The sequence below is a fragment of the Triticum urartu genome, chromosome 3A, assembly GCF_056163025.1.
Source record: "Triticum urartu cultivar PI428250 chromosome 3A, HENAU_Tu73, whole genome shotgun sequence".
Lineage (NCBI taxonomy): Eukaryota > Viridiplantae > Streptophyta > Magnoliopsida > Poales > Poaceae > Triticum > Triticum urartu.
Window position 1 is genome coordinate 627,800,175 of NC_141875.1, and position 22,601 is coordinate 627,822,775.

The window sequence follows — 22,601 nt, forward strand, 5'->3', positions numbered from 1 at the left end:
CTGCAAAATTTACTCGGCTCACACCAGTCACTGCTAGACTGTTTAATAAATGGTCTGCGAAAGCTCATTATCCATGCGATGTTGATCGCTTTACAAATTGGCATGGGAACAGAGGCTCGGCCAGTAAATGTGATGAATTTATTTTACCACTTTTAGTTGATAAATGTGATGGAATGAACGTGATGAAGTGGATTAATTTCGAACCAAATTGACATTGATTACCTTTTAGGAATTCAAAATTTTCAAAATACAGACCTACAGATATCTCTTTTACTGTAGAAATCAGGCATTATCTGGGGGAAAGATGGAAATCAAGCATTATCGGGGGGGAAGAGAGGAGGATGAAACGTCTTAAAAATGAAAGACTGAAAAAAAAATTTGTCTGAGCCCAGGTTCGAACTGGGGACCTTTAGTGTGTGAGACTAACGTGATAACCAACTACACCACCCAGACCCGCTTGACATGGGACACGCCTAAAGTATGTTGTACAGAAAGCTGGCATCAATTTCAACCTACGCGAGTTCCACAATCCTTAATCTTTTTCCCGAAAATACAATCTGTAACCTTGATGCCTTACGTGGATTATATTTAAAATAATATAAAAGTGGTAAAAGTCATATTGTAAGGACCATATGAAGAATGCAAGTGTCGAGCTATTCGAAATTGTGCAATGCTTTTGAAGCTTCCAACGAAAAATTATAGCCTCCGCCCTCTCATGCACTCCCTCCCACTCTCTTTTGATTTAATCTCCAGATGTTGTCATTTTCACTTCTGCGGATTCTTTTTATCTATGCTATCAGGTGCTCGACAAAGAATCAAAGCAAGTAGTAGAGGAAGATTAATCTACGTTTCCAGGTCACATGTGAATACATGAAACCAAACATGAGAACAACATTGTTGAAGTATTTTTGCTTTTCCTGATTCTTGCCATTTGACATGGGTTCCCGGTTGTAAGTGCATTGTCTCTTAATCACTATTTTGGTGTTGATGGCAATAGGATTAGTAAGACCTAATGTCGTTTTCTAGATTATCTCATGAATCAGGACATTGGACTCTCAATGATTGTCTACGGACATCGGTGACCCCGTATTTAAAAAGACGGTGATTTCCGAAGGCTCGGAAGTTTTTAGTTTATTTAGTCGTAGGAAAGTCGCTCTATAAAGAGGTTTTGGAGTGGAGAAATTCATATCAATCATATACATTGCCTTCCTCACTAGCTTTTGTCGAAATAATGGTAAAACCAAGGTTCAAAGTTCCTATGCCAGAAGGTCCGAGTGCCCGGAGTAACCCGAGAAGAAGCATGCACATTTCGCTAACCCAAGTTCCCGAGGTCCTACCCCCCCCCCCCCCCCAGTGCTTGGAGGGAGGGAAACCTCTGTGCATACTCCGGGTTGCTGGAGTCCCTTTACTACAGGTGCTCGGTCTCCTGTGGTTGGTTCACCTTTTGTGTATTCTGGATGCCTGAGCATTAATCTAGATCCATAGAGTCCTAGGGTAATGACTCTTTTTTATGCTTTTGCAGGTGAAAGTGTAAAAGCCCCCTTTTCCACCTCTCAACCCAGTAGTGCTTAAGCTAATCCACCATTTCCAAAACCCTAAAAGCTTGATATCTCCCTTTCACTCCACCCAAACACTCTGATTCTTTGAGGACTGGAAAAGGTTCACCCGATCTAAACTTTCACCAAATCAATTTGTGTTTCCCCAACTAATTATTCACCAACACTTGTTACTGTTCGAGCTTGGGCTTCTAAGTGATAGTGGTCCCTCCAGAAGCTTCCTTGTGTGTGGTGTGCTCCGGAGTGAATATGCAAATGTGTGGTAGTCACCTTCAAGACCAACCCCGGGTAATTTGAGGCTCATCCATTGAACATGATCGAGGAGACTATCATGAGCCATTTGGTGGTGCTCTCGAGACTTGGTTCCAGCACTACTCTAACAGAGATTAGCACTTCCCAAGGAAGTGTGAACTCCGGGGTAAAATCCGCGTCCTCGACTCACTTGTGTTTAATTCTTCATGCACTTTAGTTTGCTTTGTATGCTCGTGGGCTTGTTAAGGGCCTCTTTGATTCGCGGGATTGCAAAAACACAAGAATAGGAAAAACGTAGGATTGAAATGACATGTCCATTGGATTCCTATGGGATTTGAGTTTGTTTGATTGTATCACAGGAAAAATAAAGGATTTCTTTCAAGAGGTTGGAGTGGATGCTACAATTCCTATGAAATGTAGTTCAAATGAATCCATAGGAAAAAATCCTATGGGATTCAATCCTGCGAATCAAACAATCAACGTAGGAAAAATTCCGAAGGATTCTTATCCTTCAAAAATCCTATGAAAATCCTTTGAATCAAAGAGGCCCTAATTAGTTTGCTGCCCTAGGTTACATTGCTTTGAGCTTGCTTGCCATATAGGTTGTGTTTATCTAATCGTATATCCAGAGAACCTACTTTATTCATAATTTTCTTAAATTTGGTAACTAAGATTATATTTGTAGGCTCCTATTCACCCCACCCCTCTAGTGGACCGTATTGATCCTTTTGATTTGTATCATACTGCTTCTCCGGGGGGAGGAGTTAGAGGCGTCGTACTCCTCGATGCTCGCGACGACCCGTGCAAGGTCGGTGAGATGGCCGGCGTGCGGCGGTGGCGGCGGTACTCGGGGGAGAGCTCGGGCCCACAAAGAAATTGGTTGTAAATAAACTTATAACATACTCTAGATTCGGTTCTCTGTCTCTCATCCGCCGTGCCTGACCGTCGCCACAATCAGTCCCCAACGCCTCACGCAAAACCATGGTAGAGTGCCGATCTGGCTGGACCCTCGCTGTATTAGCCATCCCCGACCTCGTTGTGGCCAGTCATGGCCGGATCCTCCCCGCCTAACCGTACCCAAGCTTGTCGTGGCTCGATCTTGCCCGACGAAGTGAGGCGACGTATGAACCGACGACAGAGGGAGGAAGGTACCTGCGGTGGTGGCGGCGCCCGGCGAGAGTATATAGCAAAAACCTACCACATTACATGTTTTCGTTCCAAAAAACTACCACTTGTTTTATTTTTTTTAAACTACCACAAAAGTGGTGGGCTGTTCCAAAAAGCCCCAAGTGACTGAATGGTTATTATCATAATCTAGACTATGACATGAAGGGCCCGCTTGTCAGCTCCACGTGGCAAAAAAGTCAACACCGTTATGTAAACAATTAGTTGACTGTTAGACCGGGTGGGGCCCACATGTCATCTTCTCCTCCTCCTTCCTTTTCTTCTTTGTCCCGTCGAGAAGCTATGACGGCCCACCCCTGCCGCCTGAGCACCACGCCGGCGAGCAGCCCCACCCCCACCGCCTCAGCACCACGTCGGCGAGCAGCCCCACCCCAGCTGTCGCTGGATCTTGGTGCTCTTCGCCGTTGCGTGATACTCGAGCCACCGCGCCTAGGAGCTCGGGTGGCCGCGAGCAGCCACGCCCTGGAGCTCGGGCCACCGCGCCCAGGAGCTCACGCCCACCCGTGCACAGGGCGCTTACCGACGCGCACCCCCACCATCGACTGAGCGATGGATGGACCCCTCCCCCTTCCCCACTCGTGACTCGTGGCCACATGAGCCGTCGCCCGTCGCAGCTGCCAGGAAGGAGGCAGCACCCATCGTCGGGTGGAGAAGCCGGAGGCGGAGAAGAGAGGTCGCGGTCGTGCGCCTCTGCTGTCGGCTGGCCCCCCTGCACCATCTCCACCACGCGGCTGCAAGGCGGACGGCGAGCTCGTCGCACATGGATGTGATGGATGTGGTTGGCGAGCTTCTCCGACGCCCTCGACTCTAGCGAGTTCGTTGCCGGCGAGACCTGATTGGATTTCATATTTTTTGGAAAGGACCTGATTGCCTTTTTTATAAAAATTACAGGGACCGGATTGCTATCAATTTTTTTGTCGGGACATGATTGCCTTTTAGAAATATGTGGGGCCCACCTATCATAACATGTCAACGGTCAACTTAACAGTCAAATCTAACAGTCAACCTGACGGGTGGGCCAGACATGTCATAATATTGCTTAAATCTTAACGGTTCAGTCACTTGAGTTTTTTGGAACAACCAACCAATTTTGTGATAGTTTTTTGAAAAATTAAAAAATTGGTAATTTTTTTAAACGAAAGCATGTAATATGGGGAGGTGGAGTAAGAGCACTCGGCGGCGACTCTCTCCGAAATCACGGCCTGTCGTCTACCCCCTGGGGATTCGCGTCACTTTAGCCGAACTGATTTCTTTTACGTGTGAATACACGGCGAAGTTGTATAAGTTAGCAGTGCGTACATGTCTTTTGACATTTAATATAGTTGACACTTAATGGTATATTTGTGCAGCATGGTGGGGTAGCATATTAAATTGGACAGCAAAAGTCAATATTCTCAGTTAATGTCACACATTTGCATGCAAGAAAGGTTCATGTGATGTTTTTTGTCTGCATAGGTATGTCAGAGTAGTTATTAGTACTACATAATCAATATGTTGTGTTGGAGCTTAGAGGTATGGCACGACTCAATAAATAAAAACAAAACAGTTGTATGCAATGTAATTATCATTAATTCATCTTTGTTGGCCCATGAAGATGAACGATTAAATGCGACTACGCTGCACTGATAAACCAGACAAGGTGACTAATAAAATAGTTTCTAGAGAAGGAAAAGTTTTGGAATTACTATAATTAATTTGTCTAGAATTATTATCACGAAGTTCTCGGGTTTAACTAAAATAAAAATAAGAAGACTTAATTTCATGGAATTTATTCCATGAGTTTTCAAGCAATTAGAATATTGGAATTCTCTCTTTATTTAAAATTCTAATAACAATAAAATCCGCTATTTTAATTGTCATAGGATGAGGTTCTCAATTTTATAGAAGACACATAACTTGATGTGTTTTTCGATATTACAGTTTTAAAACTGAAACAAAAACATAATCTTGCAAAGGCTATTGTCAAATGAAAAATAATATTGCAGTTTGAAAACTTGGTAGAAACTAAATATTAGATGTGTTATATGATTCAAAACGCATGGCTCAATAAAATCCGCATGCATGTAGGGCCGCTGTCAGATGTCAGTCTGCCACCCACATCTCCATACATTTATTCTTAGTCAGAGATCATTAAAAGTTTGAAAGAATACAAACCCTATACCTCTCCTAAAAGAAAACATACTCCCTCCGTCCTTTAAAGAGTGTACTTCCAACTTTGTTGGAGAGTTAAACTATTTGAAAGTTTGACTGAGTTTGTGCAAAAATAGATCAATATTTATGAAACCAAATAGGTATATGATGAAAATATATTATACCTTGAATCGAATGCTATTAATTTGACAGCATAAATATTGGTGTATTATTGTATAAATACAGTCAAACATAAAAAAGTTTGACTTTCTAAAAAAGTTGGAAGTAAACTCTTTAATGGACGAAGGGCGTACGTCAATCTAAACTAAAGAATACATATTGTCTAATATAACAGCATGAATCCCTATGCTTATTTAATAAAGAGATATGAGGGTGGTGAGCCCGCAGGTGTTCCTAGGCATTTTCGGTAAGGCTAGTCATAGTGGAAGTAATTTAGTTAGAGCATGGTTAATAGCACAGCCTGCTGCTGGCTATAAGCCCCTGCCACATCATCTATAAAACCTTCCCACACAATAAGCTGGCTTTTAGGTTGGCTCTAAGACTGACCCTAATAAAGACATGGACATTTAATATTTACACCTGTTGTGATCCAATACATACAACATCTTTGTGGCCATTTCAATGAGCATATATCTGCCATTCATGCCAATAGGATATACCGGATATACCAAAAGAAACTGATCAATATTCAAGCAATTTTAATAATTATGTATGCATATATTCCATTCATGCCAATAGAACATACCAAGGAAAACTAATTAATAAACAAGCAAGAAACAGGTACGCATAGCACCATGACAAAACAGTTGAACATTGCTTGAGTCTTTCCAAGGAAGCATTAACCAAACATGGAACTAAATAAGACGCTCGGCAAACAAGCCGTTAGTTTTAATCTTGACGCCGACGATCAACAAACTGATGGCGCATAACACCATGCCATCGACACTTAAACATTACACCAGTCTTTTTAAGAAAACATTAACGAAACAAGAGACAATGCAAATAAGCCATTAGTTTTGATGGTAAATGGAGCAACGAATCCATCTGCATCAACATATAACCCCGGGAACCAAAGTGTGAATGATTATTAGTAGTTTAGTACACTGCTAACTTGCTTTCATTTGTAATTTTTAAGATTGATTAGACAATATTCTAATCTACTGAAATATAAGGAAGGCTTTCTTATTACTAGTTAAGTACAGTACAAAGGCCGTCAAGGAGACTAGCGTGCTGGTTAATTATAAGAAAATTAATTAATTCATTAGGGAAAATTCTAAATGTTCAGAGTTTTAGATAAGATGGATACCCTTATTTGCTTTCTGTTTCTGTCATAACCATTTTTAAATTACAACAGCTGAGCATCATATCAAATACATGTGGATTCATATCATACAGAAACGCATAGCTGCATATCATGCAAATATTTGACAGTTTGACACCAACAAAGACCATCTGCATGTTCAGAGTTTAGATAAGCAGAAAAACAAATGTATCACATAGCAGGCTAGCATTGCATGACAGTACTAACTAACCAGATATGCGTAAACAGGTGAAATGTATCAAACAGAAGGCTATCATAGCAAGACTGTACTAGTAAACAGGGGGAGAACACATACCATGCTTCTGGATTCAGATCATCAACATTCGTGTACCACAAAGGGCCTTGTGTCTGGGGGAGCCAGCATGGTGCAGAGGCCGCCGCTGCCTTTGGCGGCCGTGGAGGAATCGAGGCACCTGGTCCGGGCTGGCGTGGTGGCGGGACGAGGTGTGGCGCCGACGGCGGCGGGACGAGGTGTGGCGCTGACGGCGGGACGAGATGCGGCATCAATGGCGGAAGGAATTGAGGCAGCGACGGCGGGACGACCTGAGGCGTCGGCGCACGCGTCCTTTTGGACTGCTGACCCATCTCCTTGATGCGGCGCCGGCGGATGTTCTAGGGTTTGGGGTGGTGGCGATTTGGGGGAAGCTGGAGGCTTTAAAGCTTCGATTTGGCGCGCACCAAGCGATTTGGAGCGAGGGAAAGATGGATTTCGCGCGCGGAGGTGGAAGGAGAAGCGCACGAGGCAAGGGAGACGCACGGGATCGGAAGCGGCGGCACTAGCGCTCGCATCGGGCTGCAAGCAGGCGGAAGGCTCTCGTGTTCTGTGTCTTAGCCCGGCGCTTCATGAAGAGCCCGCTCCTTCTCTCTCCTTTCTTTTTTTCTCTCCAGCTCAGATTTTTGCTGATGTGGACTCTGTTGCAGCCTGCTGAATAGGACTATTGTACTTGCTCTTAGTAACATAACACATCCCAAGACAAATTTGCTTATGTGGCACCTAGTTAACGTGGAGAGAGGTGTTTGGAGTAACATATTATGTTACCATCACATAGCGCTTCTCAAGAAATGTTAAGTCTATAAGCTAATAAATGCAACCATATATGATACTACTTCTATAACACTTAGCACTATGAAGATAGTAACATAAACTAGTGTCATATGCATGATACTAGTCTAAGTTATTCCCCACTATGACCAGTCTAATGTGGTTGCTTTTTTGCTATATACTCCCTCCGTTTCTTTTTACTCCGCATATAAGATTTGGTCAAAGTCAAACTACACAAAGTTTGACCAAATTTATATATAAAAATATGGACATCTACAATATTAAGACTATATAGTATGAAAATACATTTCGTGGTGCATCTGATAACGTTGATTTCATATTGTCAATGTTTATATTTTTTAATATAGAGTTAGTCAAACTTTACAAAGCTTAACTTTGACCAAATCTTATATGCAGACTAAAAAGAAACGGAGGGAGTATACTCCGCCCAGCGACCATCTGGATCTGATTCGGCCCAGCAAAGTGTCAGGGAAGAGTTCCATCAGCACAACGGCATGGTGACGATCTTGATGTTCTACCGTCGCAGGGTTTCGCCTAAGCACCGCTACAATATTATCGAGGATTATGGTGGAAGGGGGCACCACACACGGCTAAGAAAATGATCACGTGGATCAACTTGTGTGTCTAGGGGTGCCCCCTGCCCCCGTATATAAAGGAGCAAGGGGAGGAGGCCGGCCGGCCCTATTGGCATGCCAAGGAGGAGTCCTCCTCCTAGTAGGAGTAGGACTCCTACTAGGAGGGGGAAAGGAAGTGGGGAGGGAGAAGGAAAGGGGGGCGCCGCCCCCCCTCTCCTAGTCCAATTCGGACCAGGGGGAGGAGGCACGCGGCCCACCCTGGCTGCCCTTCTTTCTCTCCACTAAGGCCCATATGGCCCATTACTTCTCCTGGGGGGGTTCCGGTAACCCTCCGGTACTCCGGTTTTCTCCGAAATCACCCGGAACACTTCCGGTGTCCGAATATAGCCGTCCAATATATCAATCTTTATGTCTCGACCATTTTGAGACTCCTCGTTATGTCCATGATCACATCCGGGACTCCAAACTAACTTCGATACATCAAAACTCATAAACTCATAATATAACTGTCATCGAAACCTTAAGCATGCGGACCCTACGGGTTCGAGAACAATGTAGACATGACCAAGACATGTCTCCGGTCAATAACCAATAGTAGAACCTGGATGCTCATATTGGCTCCCACATATTCTACGAAGATCTTTATCGGTCAGACCGCATAACAACATACGTTGTTCCCTTTGTCATCGGTATGTTACTTGCCTGAGATTCGATCATCGGTATCTCAATACCTAGTTCAATCTTGTTACCGGCATGTCTCTTTACTCATTTCGTAATACATCATCTCGCAACTAACTCATTAGTTGCAATGCTTGCAAGGCTTATGTGATGTGCATTACCGAGAGGGCCCAGAGATACCTCTTCGACAATCGGAGTGACAAATCCTAATCTCGAAATACGCCAACCCAACATTTACCTTTGGAGACACCTGTAGAGCTCCTTTATAATCACCCAGTTACGTTGTGACGTTTGGTAGCACACAAAGTGTTCCTCCGGCAAACGGGAGTTGCATAATCTCATAGTCATAGGAACATGTATAAGTCATGAAGAAAGCAATAGCAACATACTAAACGATCGGGTGCTAAGCTAATGGAATGGGTCATGTCAATCACATCATTCTCCTAATAATGTGATCCCGTTAATCAAATGACAACACATGTCTATGGTTAGGAAACATAACCATCTTTGATTAACGAGCTAGTCAAGTAGAGGCATACTAGTGACGTTTAGTTTGTCTATGTATTCACACAAGTATTATGTTTCCGGATAATACAATTCTAGCATGAATAATAAACATTTATCATGATATAAGGAAATAAAATAATAACATTATTATTGCCTCTAGGGCATATTTCTTTCAGTTCCAAGCCGGGAGGAGGTGGTCCTGGAGGCGCCGCAAGGCGACCTCCCGGACTCCAGGAGTAAAGGGGACGAAACCCCCCAGGGCTCCAAGTCCGGCTCTAGGCCGGACACCGCTCCGGAACCTTCAAAGGTTCCAGAGTCCGGCGGGGGACCTCCTTCCAAGAGGAGGAAGCCCACCGTGTCGGTGACCCCCGTCCAACCGGAGGCGCCGGACAATCTGTTGGAGGCACTCCAAGGCGCCTCCATCGACGAGGAGCACCGCACCATTATGAGTGCGGTGGTCCAGAAGGTTCAGTCCGCTAAGAGCGGACTGACTGAAGCTTGTACTAGCCTTTTAACAGGCTTTGAGGTAAGTAAAAAATGTGTAAATAATATTACCGCATAGACAGTAGCCCCTGATGCTCTGTTTGGCGTTCGGGAAGAAAAGCCGAATAGAGGATCAAATAAAATTCACAGGAGTCTAACAAAAAGGAGTCAATATGCGTATGCAGGCTTCTCTGCTTGCGTCCGCCGCACTGACTGCGGAAGTGGACACGCTAAAGCAGAACCTCGAGCGGTCCGAGCAAGAGCTCGGGCATGCCAAGAAGCAGCTCGAGGACAATGGAGGTAAGAAATACCTTGTTTTAAATATATATAAAAAGGTGCAATTGCAAAAAATGACAGGATTATCGTGGCTATTGTAGGGGCCACGTCTGAGGTGGCGACCCTTAAGCAAGCGTTGGTCGAGGCCGAGAAGAGGGCGGCCACGGAGCGCACCGAGCGGGAGAAGTATGAGGCCGAGGTTGGCAAGGTACGGCAAGAGCTCCAGGCTCTCATAGAAAAACATGAGAGTTTGGAGCTTGACTCAAAGACGCGAGCGTCCGAGCTCGCGGTGGCTATTGAAAATGCCAAGTCTGCCAAGGCCAAATCCCAGAAGACCCTCCAGGAGTTGGATGAGGTGAAGAAGATAGCGGCGGGTAAGGCATTCTTTATGCAAAGCAAACACATAAACGTGAGTTACTTGTTACTTACCCGAATCCGGAGCTCTCCAGGAGCGTTCGCAGATCTTCCCCGGAGTGTGTCCGATGCCGCCGCATTCTATCGAGCCGAGGAGGGCAGCTCGACAGAGAAGGTGTTCTGGTCTCAGTATGCTGAGGCCGGACACCCCGTGCCCCTAAGCGACCAGCTTAAGCAACTGGTCGAGCTCCACAAGGCGGCCTAACAGGCCATGAAGGGCCTCATAGTTCGGCTATGGCCTGGAGGGGCTCTGCCTAGGAGCTATTTCGGGCTGGTGCGGCGGCTGGTGGAGGCCTGTCCAAGGCTCGAAGTCATCAAGCGCTCCGTCTGCGTTGAAGGTGCTCGTAGGGCCCTTGCCCGTGCTAAGGTGCACTGGGGCAAGCTGGATGCTGAGAAACTTGTGAAGGACGGGCCACCGCCGGGGAAAGAGCATCGCAAGCCCGAGAATTATTATAAGGATGTTCTGAAGGGTGCCTGCCTTGTGGCGGATGAATGTTCTAGGGATGTAATTTTTGAGTGAAACTTGCTCATTTTGTCCTGTGCGCTGAAAACTTGTTCATATGTGCTAAGCAATGCTGTTAGAATTTAAAATATTACCTTCTGTGCGGCTGTTTATTAATTCTGAGAGATGGCAAGTCGTCGGCTTCTGCCCTCGTGCCGCTAGTGCTGGGGTGTTCAGGGATAAACCTGAGCGCTCTTTTTCCCATGTTTGGGTCCTTCGAGGGAGGCGCTCAGTCCAACGAAGAAGGCAATCGGACTATAATGCGTGAACACTCTCACTTAGCCATAGAATTCTATAATTTTAAATTTCGGCGAAGCCCCTGGTATTCGGAAGACCGAGTTCGGGGCGCTATCCACGCCTTGGACGGACAGAGCCGGCTCCTCGCTCTAAGCGGCATAAGTCGTTAGGGACTCAAAAAAACCTCTCAAACAGCGACCAGCTCTCGCTTCATCATGACAGTCAGTTTTAGCTTTCTCCACTGAGGTGCTCGACCCAGCTCAACTGGGGCACAATCGCAGTGGTTCTCCTAGTGCTACCTTAGCCGATATAGCGGAATGTAAGGCACCAAAACATAGGAGCCGGGCAAACCCAACTATTGACCCAACACATGATTCGGAGCCGATGCATATAATGCTATAAGTTCGGGGTGCCGCACTTGTTAAAGTGTTCAGACTTCTCACACCATGTTGAGGGGGACTGAAGCCCCTGGCGTATTTTGGCCGTACCAAAGTGTACGGGTGCAACATGTCGTTAAGGAACATATATAAAAAGGGTAATGCAAAAATAGACAAAAGCTATGCATTATTTATTAAAGAGGGCTGCGATCAAAGCAAAACGATACAAATAATGCGATAAGCAAAAGGTTGGACTATTTAACATGTCCGCTCCAGGGGAAAGCTGAGGAATAGTATGCGAAACAGGTATACTGCTCGTGATAGAGACCACCTGGGAGTTCCGTAATGCGGCGTGGCTTGTCTGCTTCCCTGGTTCTTGCATTGTTTGTGCGGCAATTGAACTGCCGAATAGGCCTTCCGAAGAATGGAGTCCTGAAAGTAAGAGAAATTCAAAAATCGGCAGCCCCTGGTGCGGTTTAAGCCGTGCTTCGGGCGTGCCGTGATGGTGCCCCTCCCCCTGTACCCATGGTATTTCTAGAGCGTAGTTATGTACGCGAAGTACTGGTATCGCATTTTTACGAGGGCTGGGGTGGGGCCGCATTGCTACGCCTGCTCGGGTCATGCCAGGCGGTCTTGTTGTAGATTACTCCGGGCGCGCTTGACGGTGTCCGGTTGTTTAATGGCCAGACTGGAGAACTGCCTGGAGAGGCTGCTTTGTACCTCCGCTGCAAGGGCCGCCGTGTGCTCCTCCGTTCGAAGGGAGCGTTCGGTGTTTCCATTGACCGTAATTACTCCTCGAGGGCCTGGCATCTTGAGCTTAAGGTATGCGTAGTGCGGTACCGCATTGAACTTTGCGAATGCGGTTCGCCTGAGCAGTGCGTGATAGCCACTGCGGAATGGGACTATGTCGAAGATTAACTCCTCGCTTCGGAAATTATTCGGAGATCCGAAGACCACTTCAAGTGTGACTGAGCCTGTACAGTTGGCCTCTACACCTGGTATTACGCCTTTAAAGGTCGTTTTGGTGGGCTTAATCCTCGAGGGATCTATGCCCATTTTCCGCACTATATCCTGGTAAAGCAGGTTCAGGCTACTGCCGCCGTCCATAAGGACTCTAGTGAGATGAAATCCGTCAATAATTGGGTCTAGAACCAATGCATCGAATCCTCCATGACGGGTGCTAGTGGGGTGGTCCCTTCGATCAAAGGTGATCGGGCAGGAGGACCATGGGTTGAACTTTGGGGCGACTGGCTCTATCGCGTATACGTCCCTTAACGCGCGCTTCCACTCCCTCTTGGGGATGTGGGTTGCGTATATCATGTTCACCGTCCGCACTTGTGGGGGAAAACCCTTCTGTCCACTGTTGTTCGGCGGCCGGGGCTCCTCGTCATCATCGCTATGCAGCCCCTTGTCTTCATTTTCGGCGTTTAACTTGCCTGCCTGCTTGAACACCCAACAATCCCTATTGGTGTGATTGGCCGGCTTTTCGGGGGTGCCATGTATCTGGCACAAGCGGTCGAGTATTCGGTCCAAACTGGACAGGCCCCTAGGATTCCTTTTGAATGGCTTTTTCCGCTGACCGGATTTAGAGCCTCTGAATCCGGCATTAACTGTCGTATCCTCAGCATTGTCGCCGTTAATGTGGCGCTTCTGCTTGTTGCGATGCGACCTGCCACTACTGTCCCTGGTATCCGAATTACCAGGGTTCTTGGTCATATTGTTGCTATGAGCAAGCCAACTGTCTTCTCCCGCGCAAAAGCGGGTCATGAGTGTCGTGAGCGCTGCCATAGACTTCGGCTTTTCCTGTCCAAGGTGCCGGGCAAGCCACTCATCACGGATATTGTGCTTGAAGGCTGCTAGGGCCTCAGCGTCCGGACAGTCGACTATTTGATTTTTCTTTGTTAGGAACCGTGTCCAGAATTGCCTGGCCGATTCCTCTGGCTGCTGAATTACGTGACTTAGGTCATCGGCGTTTGGGGGTCGCACATAAGTGCCCTAGAAATTGTCGAGGAATGCAGCTTCCAGGTCCTCCCAACAACTGATTGATCCTGTTGGTAAGCTGTTAAGCCAATGCCGAGCTGGTCCTTTAAGCTTAAGTGGGAGGTATTTGATGGCGTGGAAATCATCGCCGCGGGCCATGTGGATATGAAGGAGATAATCCTCGATCCATACCGCAGGATCTGTTGTGCCATCATATGATTCGATATTTACGGGTTTGAAACCCTCGGGGATTTGATGATCCATTATTTCGTCTGTGAAGCATAGTGGGTGTGCGGCCCCTCTGTACTGGGCTATATCATGACGTAGCTCCAATGAGCTTTGTCTACTGTGTTCGGCCGTGCCGAATTTGTGACCGGCGTGACGGTTACCGTCTCGAGCCGTGGGGTGCCCACGCGATCCGTAGATCGATCTTGTTTGCCTTGCCTTGTCCTCCAACATATCTCGTAAGTCCGGCGCATATTCCCGTGCCTTGGTATGGGGTGCAGCTTGAGTGGAGGGCCGAGAGGCCTCTCTGTCGCGGCCACGAGGTGGCCGGTCGGCCGCATCAAGTGCTTCCTCCTCTAATCGGGGTAGCAACCTGCGCTTTGGGTAGCTCTTGGAGGGGCGTTCGAGTTTATGCTCTTCGGCCGCAAGGACTTCAGTCCATGTGTCGACTAGCAAATCTTGATCAACTCTGAGATGTTGTTGTTTTTTCTTGAGGCTTCTTGCCGTGGCCATAAGCCTGCGTTGAAAACGCTCTTGCTCGACGGGATCCTCTGGCACGACGAATTCGTCATCGTCGAGGCTTGCCTCGTCTTCGGAGGGAGGCATATAATTATCGTCCTCGACCTCTCTGTCTGCCGCTCTCTCATGAGGGCTGGTTTCTTCATCCTCCTGTGCTAATTCTTGCTGGAGGGGGTTTTCTTCGGCACTTTCCGGAGTATTATTACCTCCCGTGCTGGAATCACCGTATTTGTCTTGGCGGGATTTTGAGCGGCGCCGCTGACGCCGACGCTTAGGCTGTTTCTTGGAGGGGTCATCCTCCGCTGTTCCATCGCCATCTTCTTCTTTTGGGGTGTCCACCATGTATATGTCATATGACGAGGTGGCTTTCCAGGGCCTGATAGGCGCTGGTTCTTCTTCGTCTCCTTCATCGGCGTCCATACCATCGATGTCTTCGGAGTCGAAGTCGAGCATGCCGGTTAAGTCGTCGACAGTGGCTACAAAGTGGGTGGTGGGTGGGCTTTGAATTTCTTCATCATCCGAATCCCAACCTTGCTAACCGTAGTTCGTCCAGGGCTCTCCTGATAAAGAGAGAGACTTCAGTGTCTTCAGAATATCGCCGAAAGGCGAGTGCTGAAAGATGTTCGTGGTAGTAAACTCCATGATCGACGCCCAATCGGATTCGATCGGCAGGTGCGTGGAGGGTTCGGAGTCCGGCTCCTTGGAGTCACGAGTCTCGCAGAGTGCGGGGCTGGTGTTCGGCTCGATCGCTGTTGGGATCGCAGCCCCCGAGGCGGCGTCCAACCACCCATCCTCGATCCGCGTAGTTGGCTCCGAATTAAGGGTCGAAGCCGATGCGGGTGCGGCCTCCAGGGCACTGTTCGGCGGCAGAGCTAGATCATGCCCGTCGTGACAGTGCGGCGCGCTCGGCAGTGGCTCGAATCCGTCGAAGATCAAGTCCCCGCGGATGTCATCCGTATAGTTTAAACTTCCAAATCTGACCTGACGGCCAGGGGCATAGCTTTCGATCTGTTCCAGATGGCCAAGTGAATTGGCCCGCAGTGCGAAGCCGCCGAATACGAAGATCTGTCCGGGGAGGAAGGTCTCACCCTGGACTGCATCGCCATTGATGATTGTAGGAGCCATCAAGCCTGACGGCGACGACACAGAGGAACTCTCAATGAAAGCACCAATGTCGGTGTCAAAACCGGCGGATCTCGGGTAGGGGGTCCCGAACTGTGCGTCTAGGCCGGATGGTAACAGGAGGCAATGGACACGAAGTTTTACCCAGGTTCGGGCCCTCTCGATGGAGGTAAAACCCTACGTCCTGCTTGATTAATATTGATGATATGGGTAGTACAAGATAAGATCTACCACGAGATCGGAGAGGCTAAACCCTAGAAGCTAGCCTATGGTATGATTGTTGTTGTGTATGTCGTCCTACGGACTAAAACCCTCCAGTTTATATAGACACCGGAGAGGGTTAGGGTTACACAAAGTCGGTTACAATGGTAGGAGATCTGCATATCCGTATCGCCAAGCTTGCCTTCCACGCCAAGGAAAGTCCCTTCCGGACATGGGACGAAGTCTTCAATCTTGTATCTTCATAGTCCAGGAGTCCGGCTGAAGGTATAGTCCGGCCATCCGGACACCCCCTAATCCATGACTCCCTCAGTTATACTTATCCAAAAATCCCCTTGATATGTATGAATGTGATGCACCAGTATCGAAAAGAACGAGGGCAGTAAATGACTTAACCAAAAACTTACCGATTACTGCATCCGTCTGCTCTTCAACCTCCTCCACGTTAACGTGGTTCACCTGTCCCCTGTTGAAAGGGTTCGGCTTCTTTCCAGAGCTTCCATTGCCATTACCATTTTGTGATTCAGGACATTCATTGGCATAATGTCCGGTCTTCTGGTAATTGAAACAAGTGACTTGGCTCAGGTCTCTCTTGCCTGGGGTTGATGGGTTGGTGCGGTTCTGGCCGTTGCTTCCTCCATTCCCATTACCATTCTTGGTGCCATTGTAGTTGTGCGAGCTACCTCCTCCATGGGTATGCTGAAAATGTCCTCCCGATCTAGGGGTAAAACGTGGCTTGTGTTGAGCTCCTGAATTGTACTTCCCTTGTCCATACTTCCTCTTGTGATTCTCAATCTGCTGTTGCTTCCCTTCAATCATGAGAGCACGATCTACCAACTCCTGGTAGTTGTTGAAGGTTGCTACCATCAACTGCATGCTCAACTCATCATTCAGTCCTTCCAGAAACTTCTCCTACTTAGCTGCATCCGTAGCAACGTCATCTGGGGCATAACGTGCTAACTTACTAAAGTCCTCCACATACTGGCCAACTGTCCGTCCTCCTTGGCGCAAGTTGCAAAACTCTCGCTTCTTCATGGCCATAGCTCCTGCTGAAACATGGGCAGTATGAAAAGCTTGCTGAAACTGATCCCACGTGACCGTGTCGACAGGGAAAGTGACTGTGAAATTCTCCCACCATGATGCTGCGGGTCCTTCCAGCTGATGTGCGGCAAACTTCACCTTTTCCGCATCTGTGCATCCTGCCGTGGTCAACTCTCTAGCTGTCTTGCGGAGCCAATCATCTGCTACTATCGGCTCGGTGCTACTGGAAAACACCGGCGGATTCAGCCTAAGAAAACGGGCTAAGTGATCAACAGGTGGTGGTGGTGGGTTGTTGTTGTTGTTCCCCTGATTCTGATTCTGGACTAGCAACTTCATCAATGTGTTCTGCTGCTGGATCAACTGAGTGAGCTCCGGTGGGAAGGTAAATCCAGGGTCACATCTCGGAGGCATATGAGGGTTTAGAAAAGATGAGATTTAAGAATAGAGGGGGTCTAAAGAGAAAACACTACCCATATGCACATGAGGCAAAATCAAACAATTCACTTCATTCACTCAATCAAACAAGGGCATACAATCGATCTAACTATCGCAAAAGTGCTCGGACTACTATATTTACATGGTGGACTACTACTACTACTGATGGGGTGGTCTACTAGAAATACTCTTCGGTTGCAGACTCCATGATATCTGCTTCAGCTTCATCAACATAGTCATCATCACTATCATCTGGATCCGAGTCGGTGTCGTCGATGATGATGTAGTCTTTCGGGCGAATCTCCTTGGGTTCTTCGTCTTCCTCTACTGGTGTAGGGCCTCCCATAAATATTCCAATCTTCTTGATCAGATCGTCATTCTTCTCCACTAATACTTCGATTTCCTCTTCATAATCTTCACGTGTAGCCTTGAGTTCTTCCTCCAGTTCCTTGATTCTTGTCCTCGCCTTCTTCAGATCTATCATGTCGGCGCACATCTGGTTCTCCTGACGTCGAATGTGTTGGTTTAACTCGTGGATAAAAGCTACAACTGATCTATCCTTCCTGGTGTTGATCATCTCCCAGTGCTCATCTCGGTGCCCACAAATCTGGTAGATAGTATCCTTGAGATCATTGCGGTAAACTTCTCCAATGCGTCCCATGGCGATGTGAGCTGCCATGCTCTTTCCTAGACTCCAAGTTGGTGCATCAAAAGAAAACTCTATGGGCTCAGTGACTGGCATGAACGTCCTTCCTGGAACTTGAACTTGAATCATCCAGTGCTCTTCTTCAGGTAGAGTGGCGTTGTAGGTTCCTGTGAAGCTTGGTACTCCTATGTTCAGATATCTAGTGACTTCCTTCAAGTGTCATCCAAAGGGTGTATCTTCGTCCGGTTGCGTGAACTTGTTCCTTGCATCTGCCATCCTAAAAGAGTAGAAAAGATGAGAAGTCGGAATGAGAAGAGAGTGAGTAGTGGTCTAGGTCTTTTAGCTTAGTGGCCGTGTCCTACAGTCAGCGTGTGCTCTGATACCATCTTGTAGCGACCAGACCTCAGACGGTCCAATCTCTGTGCTCAGGTGTTATCCCTGGATCAGTAATGCTGACACCACACAGTACTTGAAGGATTTATAACAGAGTAGCAATCACACACTTATTACATCGAGTGTCTCAAAAGAGAACTTATTACATAAATATGGCTTAAGGCCATCTAATAACGATAACAGCGGAAGGCTTGGAAGATAAGTGAGTCCATCAACTCCAACGGCATCACTGAGTATAGAACCACAACCTAAAAGCACCTTAATCGTCGTCTGAAAAGTCTGCAACATTAACGTTGCAGCCCGAAACGGGTCAGCACATGGAATATGTTGGCAATGTAACACATAGAGAGCAATGAAAGAATAAGGCTATACTATATGCATATTTGGCTGGTGGAAAGCTCTATGGTTATAGTTTTGCGTAAAGCCAATTTTTACCTACTGCAAAGGAATAAATTTTATTTAACTATCATGGTAGTTGTTAAACATTGAGAATGGTTGAAAGCATTCTCAATCCCAATTAAGCATCATCATTAAACAAAACCCAACAAATAAATTTTAGAGTAACATGATGAGATTCACATGATAATCCAAGTACTAGATACTCAAGATGTCCATAACCGGGGACACAGCTAATCATGATTATTTTATACACTCTGTAGAGGTTTGCGCACTTTTACCCACAAGACTCGATCGCCTCCGTTAGATTTCTCGCACTACATGGTGTTTGAGAAACGAATGACCGAGACATAGTCTTTTAGAAGCGCTAGCACCTTACGATCGGGTAGACCGTTACACCTACTTTCCCCTACATCTGCTAGTCTACCACTGTAAGACTTTGCATAACCTACTCAACTATGCTAGAGCCCATAGTAGCTTGTGGCTGCACACGGAAGTTTCTAGCATGAATAATCTCATGATCCCTTTGAGCCTGGGTGGCGGTCCAAAAGAAAAACAGGCAATCACTGGAATACCCAGGTGCCTTAATCCACCCAGATGTGTGTTTAAGTTGCCACCTTAGATAAACCATTAAATTAACAATCTCACATCCGTCATGGATACACTTACCCAATCCACGTCTACTAGCATATCATGGCATAATAAGCAAACGTAGAAGTAACTCCCAAGGTTTGATAATAAACAGGTAATAGGTTCTACCTCCACTACTTCCCAAACCCACAATTTAATTAGATCCTAATCATGCAATGTGTGAGGGTTGATCTAATGCAATAAAAACTGGGTAGTTGGAAGTATGATCAAAGTGTTACTTGCCTTGCTGATGATCCGCAAAACCTAGCGATTCGAAGTAGCAAGCGGCGCACTCCGGGTACTCTATCGCAAACAAACAAGCATACAATAAGCACTCAACTAATGCACAGGTAAAACTCAAATAAGAGATCTAACCAGAAAGTTCAACTTAAGAACTCCGGTTGGCAAAAAGAATCAAATCGAACGAAGCAACGAAAGACAAACGGCAAAAGAAACAGACTTTGTTTACTATTATGGATCTAGGGCAATTTTTACTGTGGCAAAAACTGGTTTGAGTTGGTTAAACGAAAATAGGGTTTCGAGACGAAACTCCAGGCGCTTGAATCGCCTGATTCCGATAAACGAGCGAAAAGTTAGACTAAAACGAAAATCGGATCAGGAATCGCGATCAGAAAAATCACGGATTTAATCTGAGAAAAAGAAAAACGACGAACGTTCGTTAAAACGAATGAACAGGCGAACGCTCGCTAATTAAATAAACCGGAAAAACCCAATCTATTTAAAAAAACCAAATCTAAAAAAACCGAACAAAACCGACGGAAAATCGATCGGTTTTCTAAGAAAACGGCGGCAAGAAAAACCGGCGGATCCGGCGGCGGCGCGGCGAGGCGGCGCGGGGCGGCGGCGGCGCTCTAGGGTTAGGGTTTGGGGCGGGGCGCGGCTGGGCTGGCCTCAGGCCTCGGCGGCGCTATAAAAAGGCCCGGCCAGGCGGAGTCCTGGCCGGTTACGGCCCAGAGTCGGTTCGGACTTTTTTTTAAATAATTACGCTCAGAAAAAAAATAAAAGGAATACTAAACGGACTCCAAAAATCCCGAAATAAATTTTCGCCGGCTTCTAAAATCAAGCCGCACAAGATGAACATTTATTTGGGGCCTAAATGCAATTTTGAAAAACGCGCATTTTTCCTAAATTCAAATAAAATAGCAAATAAAACCAAAATAAAATCTTATTTGATTTTTATTAAATCCTCAATATTTCTTTATTTTGGGAAAGTCATCTTATTCCCTCTCTCATATTTTTGTAATAGAAATAATTGAAGATAAAATAAATAAAATCAAATGATTCTATTTTCAAAATTTGAGAAAAACTCAAATATGAAAATAACGAAATCCCCAACTCTCTCTGAGGGTCCTTGAGTTGCGTAGAATTTTCTAGGATCAACCAAAATGAAATAAAATATGATATGCAATGATGATCTAGTGTATAACATTCCAAATTGAAAATTTGGGATGTTACACTTACGAAGCAATGCATAAACTAGGGTTTAAGCTTCTGTCACTCTAGCAACCCATCATCTACTTATTAATTCCCAATGCCTTCCTCTAGACCCAAATAATGGTGAAGTGTCATGTAGTCGACGTTCACATAACACCACTAGAGGAAAGACAATATACATCTCATCAAAATATCGAACGAATACCAAATTCACATGACTACTAATAGCAAGACTTCTCCCATGTCCTCAGGAACAAACATAACTACTCACAGAGCATATCCATTTTCATAATCAGAGGGGTATTAATATGCATATAGGATCTGAACATATGATCTTCCACCAAATAAACCAACTAGCATAAACTACAAGGAGTAATCAACACTACTAGCAACCCACAGGTACCAATCCCAGACTTAGAGACAAGAATTGGATACAAGAGATGAACTAGGATTGAGAAGAGATGGTGTTGGTGAAGATGTTGATGGAGATTGACCCCCTCCCGATGAGAGGATCGTTGGTGATGACGATGGCGATGATTTCCCCCTCCCGGAGGGAAGTTTCCCCTGCAGAACACCTCCGCCGGAGCCTTAGATTGGTTCCGCCAAGGTTCCGCCTCTTGGCGGCGGAGTCTCGTCCCGAAAGCTGGCTTACGATTTTTTTCCTCATCGAAAGACTCCATATAGCAGAAGATGGGCATCAGAGGGCCACCAGGGGGCCCACGAGGCAGGGGGCGCGCGCAGGGGGTAGGGCGTGATAATCCCCAAGTGCAAGGAATCATCGTAGCAATTTTCAAAGGTGGAAGTGATAAGTATGGAGTGTCGAACCCACAAGGAGCTAAAGGTAAGATCAATATTCTCTCAAGCCTATCTTCCACTGATACGACTCTACGTACACCGAACGTTTGCTTCCAACTAGCAAAGAGAAATAAAACTAGGTTGTGGGTATGAAGAGGATAACTTTGTATGATATCAGAGAGCTAAAATATAAAAGTAGGTGCTGTTATCATGAAGTTAGAATATATTACTAAATATTATAAATAGCGAGTGTGGAATAATGGTGGATCGGTGTGTGGAATTGTCCTAGGCAATCATTAACAAGACCGGTAATCACTATTGCAGTTTCATATGAGGGAGAGGCATAAGCTAACATACTTTCTCTACTTGGATCATATGCACTTATGATTGGAACTCTAGCAAGCATCTGCAACTACTAAAGATCGTTAAGGTAAAACCCAACCATAGCATTAAAGCATCAAGTCCTCTTTATTCCCATACGCAACAACCCCCTTACTCGGGTTTGTGTTTCAGTCACTCAGCAACCCACTATAAGCGAATCATGAACGTATTGCAACACCCTACAGCGGGAACCCCTCACGCTTGCGCGACGCGGAGGGCACCATAGGACAGCATCAAAGTAAAACATACAACTCATACCAATCTAGATCATCAATAACCCCAAAGACAAAATATATCTACTCAAAACATCATAGGATGGCAACACATCATTGGATCGTAATATGTGGCATAAAGCACCATGTTCAAGTAGGGATTACAGCGGGGTGCGAGAGAGTGGACCGCATAAAAGAGATGAGGGTGATGATGATGATGATGGTGACGTTGATGAAGAAGATCACCGCGGCGATGATTCCCCTCCCGATGGCACTCCGATGCCACCGAGAGAGAGGAGGAGAGGTTCTCCCCCTTGCGCTTCCTCCTCCATGGCCTCCCCCTAGATGGGGAGAGGTTCTCCCTCTGGTCCTTGGCCTTCATGGTGATGATGGCCCCTCCGGGATCCTCCTCCATGCCCTCCGGTGATGACACCCCCCTCCGACAGGATGCCAGAGAGGGCCTAGCTTGGTTTTTGGTGGCTACGGAGGCTTCTGGCGGCGGAACTCCCGATCTAGGTTAATTTTCCGAGGTTTCTGTATTTATAGGAATTTTTGGCGTCGGTCTCACGTCAAGG

The 22,601-nt window shown here is 46.4% G+C and overlaps 1 non-coding gene across 1 annotated transcript; it reads right to left on the reverse strand.

Moving 5' to 3' along the window:
- Positions 1 to 379: 379 nt before the first annotated feature.
- On the reverse strand, positions 380 to 453 carry TRNAV-CAC (transfer RNA valine (anticodon CAC)). The gene has a single exon. It is a non-coding gene; the product is annotated as a tRNA-Val (tRNA).
- Positions 454 to 22,601: the final 22,148 nt, after the last annotated feature.